Genomic DNA, 10,854 nt, shown 5'->3' with positions numbered 1-10,854 from the left:
GCTGCACTGATGGCTGTCATTCTGTAAGGGTTCTTCCATGTCAACGAAGGATCTCATTCATATTGACTATTGGGTCCTTGGTTACCTGTCTGGCCAAGGCCCTTCGTCCCGGATTACTCAGTTTGGCTGAGCGGCCAGATCTAGGAAGACTGTTGGTTGTTTCAAACTTTTCTTTTTGCGAATGATGGCTACCATCCTCTTGGGCACTTCAATGCTCCAGAAATATCATTGTATTCTTTCCCAGAGATGTGTCTTGACTCAATCCTGTCTCGTAGGTCTACGGACAATTCTCTTAATCTCGTGGCTTGGTTTTCACTCTGACATACACCATCAACTGTGAGATCTTATATACATAGATGTGTGCCTCTCCTAATAATGTCCAATTAATTAATTTAGGCACAGGTGGACTCCAAACTAATTGTAGAAGCATCTCAAGAACCATTGATAGAAGTAGGATGCACCAGAGTTTGAATCCATTTTTAGATGATTCTGAAACATAACAAGATGAATCACATACACACACACACAAAGTGAAGTAAAACTCATACTGTGTGATGTAATACCAATGTCTGATTACCTGATGGTTGGTGGTTAAGCCTCTGGGGTGTGTGTGTGTGTGTGTGTGTGGGAGTGGATCTTTTAGTTTTTTAATGGACAATAAAAATAAGATGGGTTGGGAGGAGGGGAAGAGAGGCGTTATGCAATAATGTCTCATAGTGTGTCCTTGCCGTTAGTGTTGCCATTGAGTTTATGCATCTTTTCATGAGTAAGTGCGTGTGTGTGTGTGTGTGTGTGTGTGTGCGTGTGTGTGTGTGTGTGTGTGTGTGACAAAGAATACACATGGTCATATACACACATGCACGCATACTCACATACATGCACGCATGCACACACACACAGATATACTGTACACACATGCACGCATGCACACACACACAGATATGCACACACACGCACACAAAAAGCAAAAGCACACATATATTACATATGAAGGTTGTGACACAAACCCACAGTAAAAATGCAACCAAGACAAAATAGCTTGGCTACACAGAAAAGCGAAATTAAATCAATACCCAGAAAGCCAACACATCTGGTAACCAGCTACCCTGAGGTGTTCAGTCACCCTCAATGCAGCTCTCTCCTTCGCCACCTCTGAGGCTGTCTTTCTCTCCAGCCCTATATTTATATTTTTCTCTATACCTCTCTCTCTCTTTATATTTTTCTCTATACCTCTCTCTCTCTTTTTCCTTTCCTCTCTCCTATATCCCTCATTCTTTACATCTCTCTAAGTTGCTCAGTCCACATATCCCTCTCTCTTTCCCTCTCTCACTATATTCCCCTCTTTATCATTTTCTTCTTCTCTATATTCCTCTGACCCTCATTCTCTCTCTCTCTCTCTCTCTCTCTCTCTCTCTCTCTCTCTAATCCCTCCTTAATTATATCCCATTCTCCTTACCTCTATCCCCCTCTCTCTGTATTTCTCCTTCTCTTATTCCTCCCCCGTCTTCTCTCGTTCATTTCAGCAATATCCCTGCTCTACATCCGCTCTCTCCTCCTATACATTTCTCTCCCTCCCTCCCTCTCTCTCTCTCTCTCTCTCATCTTCTATTCCTACTCTCCCTTCTCTCGTCTCCTTGCTCTCTCTGTATCACCCTCTCCTCCTCTCACCTCCTCTCTCTCCCTCTCTGTCCCTCTCTTCCTCTCACCTACCCCCGAGTTGGGAGCTCATCTCATTCTCTGGCCACCAGCCCTTAGGCCTCTCTCATGAGCTCAGTAACACACACAGAGAGAGAGAGAGAGAGAGAGAGAGAGAGATAGAGAGAGAGAGAGAGAGAGAGAGAGAGAGAGAGAGGGAGAGAGGGAGAGAGAGGGAGAAGGAGAGAGGGAGCCAGTGAGAGACAGATAGAGAGAGAATGAGTGAGTGAGAGGGTGATGAGAGAGGGAGAGAGAGGGTGCATAAGAGGGTACAAAAGGGAAAGGATGAGTGAGGGAAAGAGAGAGCGGAAGAGAGAGAGAGAGAGAGGTTGACAGAGTGAGAGAGCGGAAGAGAGAGAGAGAGAGAGGTTGACAGAGTGAGAAAGCGGATGAGAGAGAGAGAGGCTGAAAGAGAAAAAGAGAGCTCTCCCAAATCTCGTCCCCCTCGTCTCTGATAATTACCCATGCTGCTTTTCTGCCACCTCGTTTGCATAATCATCGGCAGCCATTCACAGGCCAGGCACAAAGCGTTCTAATGACACAACAGAGAAACAAGGAAAAGGGCCCATTCAGAGCCCAGCCTCGCGCTGCACTCTTCTCCACAGCAGAGGCATTCACACCCGCCGCTCCACCGACTTCCTATTCACTTCTTATGGGGGTTTGCAACTCACAGAATGCATGGCAGAGGCTCAGGCAGGAGCAAAACACAATCTACTTTTTGTTGCTCCGTTTATGGTGATTTTGTTTTATTTTATTTATTTATTTATTTATTTATTTAATTTTTTTTGTGTGTACGTGTGTGTGTGTGTGTGTGTGTGTGTGTGTGTGTGTGTGTGTGTGTGCATGTGCGCGCACACTGAGAAGAGAGACTTGTAAATAAATCAAATAAATAAAAAATAAATAAAACACTGAAAAGTGAGACGCCATTTCGAAAGTACATGTTTGCTTTAGAAAGTGCTGAGGGATCAGCTATCATCAGGATGTTTTTTCTGTAGCAGATCAAACAGACAAATTTCTCAAAGTTTCATAGATATCCAGCGAAAGATTATAAATGCAAAAATATAACATGCTGTTGAGAGAGCTCTTTACTGACTGCTAACACTTGCAAAAAGGAATGAAACTGTGTCCTCACAGAGGACTTTGGTTTGGATAACTCTGGAGCTGTTCTTTCACAAAAACGCCACTGAACAAGGGAGAAAAATACCTGTCTGCTTGTTTTGGCACATCAAAAGGAATGGTGTAAGCATTGATCATGAAGTCTCATCTTCCTACGCCAAGTCACTCACAATGCACACGTTCGCTTTGATGTGTCTGTTGAGCAAACTGACAAATAGGGTGAAAGTGGAGTCAGAGAAAGAAAGAAGAAAGAACAAAAGAAAAAAAAAGTCTAAAAAAAGTGTCAAAAATCATCCCTGTCACGTTTCAATGTGTACAAAACTTAGACAAGGTGAGAGATAGCAGTCTTTAGATACACAGTGACAGATCAGGACATACTGTATCTACTAGAATAATCTGGTAGCAAAAGATGTACTTCAGAATTGTTCTATATAGTCACTGATTGGTGTATGGCAACACCCTGTGTTCTACAATACTGAGTGAACCAGAACTTGATACCCCTGCCACATCACCCTCTCTCTCCCCCTTTCAATTGGTTATACCACAAAGCTTCCCCTTCCTTGTGGTCATGAACCCCTGTGAAGAAGAGAAGGAGGGAATGAGAGTGAGAGGGATGAGTGTTGGGCCTGTGTGTGTGTGTGTGTGTGTGTGTACGTCTGTCTGATGTGTGTACGTCTGTCTGATGGGTCTGTGTTTGTGTGTGATTATGTGTGTGTGTGCGTGTGTGTGTGTGTGTGTGTGTGTGTGTGTGTGTGTGTGCGTGCGTGCGTGTGTGCGTGCATGCGTGTGTGTGCTTGTGTGTGTGTGTGTGTGTGTGTGTGTGTGTGTGTGTGTGTGTGTGTGTGTGTGTGTTTGTATGTGTGTGTGTACGTCTGTCTATCTATGGGTCTGTGTTTGTGTGTGATTATGTGTGTGTGTGCGTGTGTGTGTGTGTGTGTGTGTGTGTGTGTGTGTGTGTGTGTGTGTGTGTGTGTGTGTGTTTGTATGTGTGTGTGTACGTCTGTCTATCTATGGGTCTGTGTTTGTGTGTGATTATGTGTGTGTGTGCGTGTGTGTGTGTGTGTGTGTGTGTGTGTGTGTGTGTGTGTGTGTGTGAGAGAGCGAGTGTGACAGGTGGGTAGGGGGTGAGGAGTGTGAAGAAGATGCCTGCGGGAGTTTCACACACATCCCGAGGCAACATGGCCACTGGCCTCCCTCTCCTCCCTCTCTCATCCTCGCTGGACTAGAAAGACAAAACACACTCCTTAGTGTGCTCCATTTTAAACACAGCCCAGATGAGCGAGCCACACCGCCTGATAGAGAGAGTCACAGAGGGCCTTTTACCGCTTACACAGGTGGAGGAGTGGGGCAAATGAACTCAGAGGGAAAAGAAATGATGAAAGGCATTTCGCAGGAACAGCTGCTGAAATGTTTTTTTTTTTTTTTTGTACTTTTGACAAGGGCAATTTTAAAAACACGGTGAAAACTCTGATTGTACCCAATTAGCTTCTGTAGGAAGGAATATGCTGACGCAAGCTTTGGCTCAGTGAACCTTTTATTGCATTATAATCGCTGGCTAATAAATCTCATTCTTTTCCCTTTTCTCAGTCTTTTCCCATCCTCCTTTCTTTTTCTGTTCTTTTGCTTTTAACAGCAATCTGTGCATCTTTTATCGAGCCTTATAAATTTGCAGTACAGCTGACCACATTATGCAGGATCACATGCGTATGGAAAGCACGTTATTATGCTATTGCAATAAAACATTAGCCTGTTAAAATCCAACCTCATTCACAAAGTGAATAGAGTCTGGTGACTCTCGATTGGGAAACGTTTACAACTCTTGTATCGCGAAATCATTGGTCCAGCCTTACCAATCACATTGATCAGAAATTCCTAACGTTACTTCCTACTTCGCCTAAGCTTTACAAACTGACAATAAATAGTCTCAGCAGTCAGGAAACAATGTATGTGGGATTACCTTAGCTGTAAATACATTTCAGCATTTGTTGACCTTTGCAGGTGTCGCTGCTTCTGTTTATCACAATAAGTTTCGGTTTCGTCTTCCCCTCTCGTCGCTGATTGGCCTGACATTTTTCTTGTCTAAGGGAAACGGTTATGCACTATGGTGTTCCAGACTAGATCTCCCTGAAAGAAGATCTAGATGGGCGGGACCAGGTTAATAAAACCTATCCTCACAGACTGCTATTGGTTATGTCCCTAAACTTCTGCGGGTTGTCTCTCAGGCGGTTGCTATGCCATACCAAGGGCCGCATGGCTATGTGTCCTTCAGAGACATTTTGGCAGGTCATGCTGATCACTTCACAGCAGATGCAAACCAGTCTGTCTGCCTGTCAGCCTACCAGCCTGGTTGTCTGTGTGCCTGTGGGTCTGCCTGTGTGTCTGTCTGCCTGCCTGCCTACCTGCCTGGTTGTCTGCCTGTCTGTCTGTCTGTCTGTCTGCCTGCCTGCCTGCTTGTCTGTCTGTCTGTCCTAGTCCTGGTCTGATCCTGTCCTGTTGGCGACTTGCTGGTGCATGGACTTATTATTAGCTTTTGTACACAAAAGCCCACATTGGATTTTAAAGCAGTAAGGCCAGAGAGATAGAGAGAGAGAGAGAGAGAGAGAGAGAGAGAGAGAGAGAGAGAGAGAGAAAGAGAGAGAGAGGGAGGGAGAGAGAAAGAGAGAGATAGAGGAAGAGAGAGATACAGAGAGAGAGGAAGAGAGAGATACAGAAAGGGAGAATAATATGAATATGAGTATGTGTGTATGACCCCTTTCCTCTGTGTGTGTGTGTGTGTGTGTGTGTGTGTGTGTGTGTGTGTGTGTGTGTGTGTGTGTGTGTACTCGAAGGTTGCCAGTTCGAAACCCAGCCAGTCACTTGATGACCTTGGTCTGCATTGTCTCAGTCCACCCGGCTGTAAATGGGGCAGTCTACAACTCTCATCCCCTCAGAACCTCAGAAACTGCGTAGAAACACCAGCCCTATTAGCCTCTATGGCTCAGAAAGGATTTACAATGATGATTGGTGAGCCACAAGGACACTAATTAACATACAAATATAGCTGCAAGCAGCAATGAGGGGGCCAAGCAGAATAGGCCGGAGTAGCCACGGTGACAAGATAGAACTCAGCAGACACCCGGGATCAACAGGGCTGAAACAGGGCTGAGTATTGCCACCGCCTCCGCCAGCCAGCCCCCCCCCCCCCCCACCCAATCACCCCAGCCCGTCCCACCCCGTCCTGCCCTGCCCTGCCCTTGACGCACGCATTAGAATTAACTGGATGGAACATGTTGTCATCAGTTTCATATCAAAAAATAAAAGATTGATAAAACACAAGCAACTACAGATCAAAATGCAATATTGCTAATTGCAGCACCCCCTACAGGTCAAAGGTCCCCAAATTGTTTGAGCGTCCTCCTAATGGGGTCATGAATATATGTAGTAAGTTTGGTTATGATACATGGCAGGGTTGCTGAGATATGAGCTCACTTCCAGTTTGGCGGCTTCGCCACCAATTTCGATTGGCTGTTACGGGCGAATGCTTTTGTCAATTGTTCCAGAGAGCGATATATTGATAGGTTATGGTCTGAAGATGGTCTGTGCCAATGTTGGTGAAGATCAGATGAAATTTGCGACCTGTGATAACTTTTTGATGTTTTTGATTAAATCTAACATGGCGGCCGAATCAATTATGATGACATCACAAGTTGGCCTGGGTTGGTCTAAGGACCTCCAACAGTATTACCAGACACCACTAGTACATTTTAATTCCAAACACAACAGCAGCTACAGGCCAAAAGGCATGTTTCTTAATTACAGCACCCCCTAGAGGTCAAAGGTCACCAGATTTCTTGAGCCTCCCCCTGATTGGGTCCCGAGTCCATGGACTAAGTTTGGTTATGATAGATGAATGGGTTGCTGAGATATGAGCTCACTTCCTGTTTGGCAGCTTCGCTGCAAATTTCGATTGGCTGTTACGCGCGAACGATTTTAGTTCCGAAGACAAAAAACGATGCATTAATGAGGCATGGTCTGTAGATGATATCTGTGAAGTTTGGTGTCGATCGGACAAAATTTGTGACCTCTGATATGTTTTCTGATATGAAGTGATTTTGATGAAATCCAAAATGGCGGAAAATCCATCATGGCGGAAAATGACGTCATAGGGTGCGTTGAACTCGGTTTGGTCCAAGGATTCCAATGATACCTCATTTTTGACAATCGGGTCAACAGGTCAGAAGTTACGTGCGTGAACGCAAGTCCAACTTTGGCCTGTTGGTGGCGCTAGAGCACGGGAGGTGCCGACATGAAACTTTGTGACATGAATCATGGGACTGTCCCTAATCAGTGTGCCAAATTTCACAACTTTTCACCAGACGGTTCTATGGGCTGCCATTGACTTCAATGGCAGAATAATAATAATAGGGAAGAAAACGTAGAAACACAATGGGTGCTTTCGCAGCTTCGCTGCTTGGCCCCCAATAATCAACATACACGGCCTGTCCTGGAGAAATAATACATTTACATATCTTTACTGTGTTTGTGTCTGTATTTTTAGCAAGTTTATGTAATTCTCGAGAGGTTTCAATTTCTTCCTCCACTCCGAGTTTCAGGTGTTATTCTGGACGGCGCCTGCAGTGCTATGCGTTGACACCCCAATGCCACATTTTTTTTAGCATTCATTTTCAGTGATTCATCAACGAATCACCTACTGAGTCAATTCACGGTGTCAACTCATTTGCATAATGATCAAGTATTATTTTTTTTAATACGCTATAATGAAGGGTGATGAGGATCGACTGTGTGAAGCCCTGCCTGCCTGTTGCCTGTCTGCCTACTGAAGAGAAAAAGGGATAAAAGAGGAGCGGTTTTTAAAAGGGAGGCACAGACGTCTGGGAAATAGGAGGAATATTGAGAGGAGGAGAGGTGTTGGGGAGCAGGCGGCCACTTTAGGTTATGAGCCAAACAAAGCCCACCTGTTCAGAGAGATTTAAGAGCAGATTTTTTAAGATATTGGATAGAGAGAGAGGGATACACACACCCACACATACAGTACACACACACACACACACAAACACACACCAACACACACACACACACACCAACACACACACACACACACACACACACACACACACACACACACACACACACACACTCACACACACACACACTTCACATGCATATGTCACCACACATGCATACATATTCACATACATATTCACAGCACCAACACACACACACACACACACACACACACACACACACACACACACACACACTTCACATGCATATGTCACCACACATGCATACATATTCACATACATATTCACAGCACCAACACATGAACATACACACAGACACACACACAGACACACACACACACACACACACACACACACACACACACACACACACACACACACACACACACACACACAAACATATTCACAGCACCAACACATGAGCATACACACAGAAACACATACATACACACACACCAGCAGAAAACGCACACACTACTAATCACACTGACAGGCCTGCATGGCATTGTCTACTACCATCACACTAATATGAGACGATCCCAACCACACGGTACGTAAATGGCCATCAGGCCTCTTGTCCACTGGACTGTTTCAGAATAATGGTGAAATTTTAGTGTATGGGACCGAATTTGAATGACGTGCCAAGTGAAATCTTCAGTCTAACTGCAGTAAAGCTAATCTAATAAATAGGCAAAGTCAATTTGCTAATTTAACACCATGGGTAAGACCCTAACCACATTAACATATTACAGTAACACATTAACTACTGTAACTAATGAGTCAGCCCATTGCTACCACATGCCATATGCTACCACACGCCACATCAAAAGCTATAATTCATGCACCAGAACGTTGCTTGATGACGGACACTGCAATTTACCATCCATTTAAATCAGAGCCCTTTGTGCTTGAGAGGCTAAGCAGTGCATACGTTTGTTCTTATAACAAGCTGACGGATCTGCAGATGCTGTGCGCTACTGCCACCCCTTTGCTGTCTGCCATCCTTTTGAAATCAGGTTCCTCTCTAGTGTGACAGGTTCACAATGGTGCCTAAGCAATGCCTCAGGACATCCCAACAGTTCCCCGTCATCTCTATTCCTGGAACAGACAAAGGTGCCGGGAATATAGTTCTCCTTTACGTGGTTCCCCTTTGTGTTTAAGGCAAAAAGAATGACCAATCTGATAGCTCTCTACTTCATAGTCTCTGTTTTTTTTCTTCTTCTTCTTTCGCATAAAATATATTTCAGGGAGAGGCAACATTCATGTTCAAAGCTACTTGAGAAAGAGTTACACTGTCTCGCATTGAGACTCTTTAAACACTGAGATAAACTTCTGCAAAAATGATGTAATGCAAATGTAAGCCAAGCCAGACTCTGCATCTCTCACGACTGCTCAAGGCCCTGATGCAGGATGCCCAGCCCAGCGGGAGTCACGGCTCTCTAAACGATGCCCTCCTGCAAAAACAACAAGGTTCCACTCCTTTATGTCCACAGTAAAGACCTTTACAGCCTCGAAACTGGACTTCATAAATCCTCCTGCCCTCCCTGGGCAGTGTACTACTCTAATGCCATGCAGATGACCGACCCCTGCCCCACCTCCACCCCCAAGACACACACACACACCTCCGTCGGAAGGAAATGCGACTGCTGATGTTTTTTTTTTTTTTTTTAAGTCTGGAGCATAGCCTCCCGAACACTCCCTGGCCGTGACTCTCCATAAACACTGGCTGGGCAGGGTGCAGGTGATGACAGGAGGGCACTGAATAATTCCCCTAATAAACCCCCCCCCGTCCCCTCCCCTCCATACCTGCCCCGGCGGCAACCTGCACGGCCCACGCGCTGATTTACGGCCGCTGCCTCCGCTCGCATCTTTCACAAGGTGCAAAACTGTCTCTAATGCGCGGTGACGAGACATGACTGCCAGGTTCACCTACTGGGGCATTTTTATGATGAATTATTCTCCGTCACACTATACCAGCCAGGAAAAATGTTCCTGCCCACGTGGGGGTTGGTGGCAATTGGGCTGGGCACTGAAGGTCCTGGGCATGGACGGTAAAACAGAAGGACTTATGAGCGGGGGTGGCAATATCCTTTGCCATCAGGTACACCTGTGCATCTGGGCACAGAAAGCAGGCCAGCAGTGCAGAGAGAAATGCTGGCTGCCTTTTGCAATGCGCTTCTGTCACGGATCACAAAACGCCATGAATTCCAAAATGGCCTTGGTTCGGAGGAGAGACGCAAAGTGCAGAGCACGAGTGTTGTCTCTCTCAATGCACTCCTCAATGCCTTCATTTCACATAGCCATTATACCCAAATGTATGCACATAAATAAATGAAGTGTGGCTCTATTTTGTTGGCAGTTATCCAGTAATGTGTCCCACGCTTGTACCATTTGTTGTGAAGAAATTACTTTCTTGAGCGGCACCACCTCTATTTAGCTCTTTAAAACACTGGATAACCCCTTCCGACCCCCCGGAGCTTCAGTTTGTTAAACAACATCTTTAAACTCCCCGTGGGACCGCACAGGAGCGCAGCCACTAATGGGAACAGATATCCATTTTCTTGCACACCAACACTTTCCTCCCCCTCTCTACCCTCTCTCTTTCTCTCTCCGTCTCTCTACCCCTCCACCTCCCCTCTCTCATCCTGCTTCCCTCCCTCATTGCTCCCAGGAGCCGAAGGCAGCGAGGATGATGAACGGCGAGGTTCAGCCAATGAGACGCTGGATGCTGCGAGCGCTTCGCTCTTAGCTGTGACGCCATTGGCTGTCGGGCGAGGAGACGGGCTTATTCGGATATTAATGACTGCTGAGCAGACACCAGCATGTCAATGTGACAGCTGGTCGGGTGGGGAGATGCGCCTTTAGCAACCGCAAAGGAGAGGGCAAAGGGGGATTACAGAGGCTCTACAACAACAGCGTTCCACTGGCGGACTATCTGCGTGTTTGTTCCAGAGACCGGAGACTCGGGAGCGCTGAGGAGTCGCGTTCCTGTCTGTCTCAGAACTGCGTAAAAACGAGG

The 10,854-nt window shown here is 45.9% G+C and overlaps 1 protein-coding gene across 1 annotated transcript in view; it reads left to right on the top strand.

Annotated features, from left to right (window-relative positions):
- Window positions 1-10,686: 10,686 nt before the first annotated feature.
- Window positions 10,687-10,854, top strand: part of LOC121697789 (leucine-rich repeat neuronal protein 3) — a 17,238-nt gene continuing 17,070 nt past the window's right edge. The window contains exon 1 of the mRNA XM_042079496.1: window positions 10,687-10,854. This exon is cut by the window's right edge and continues 125 nt beyond it. The gene's annotated coding sequence lies outside the window, so the exon portion shown is untranslated.

The sequence above is a fragment of the Alosa sapidissima genome, chromosome 22, assembly GCF_018492685.1.
Source record: "Alosa sapidissima isolate fAloSap1 chromosome 22, fAloSap1.pri, whole genome shotgun sequence".
NCBI classification, from domain to species: domain Eukaryota; kingdom Metazoa; phylum Chordata; class Actinopteri; order Clupeiformes; family Clupeidae; genus Alosa; species Alosa sapidissima.
The sequence above is the reverse complement of the archived record's forward strand: the minus strand, read 5'-3'. Positions and strand labels throughout refer to the sequence as shown.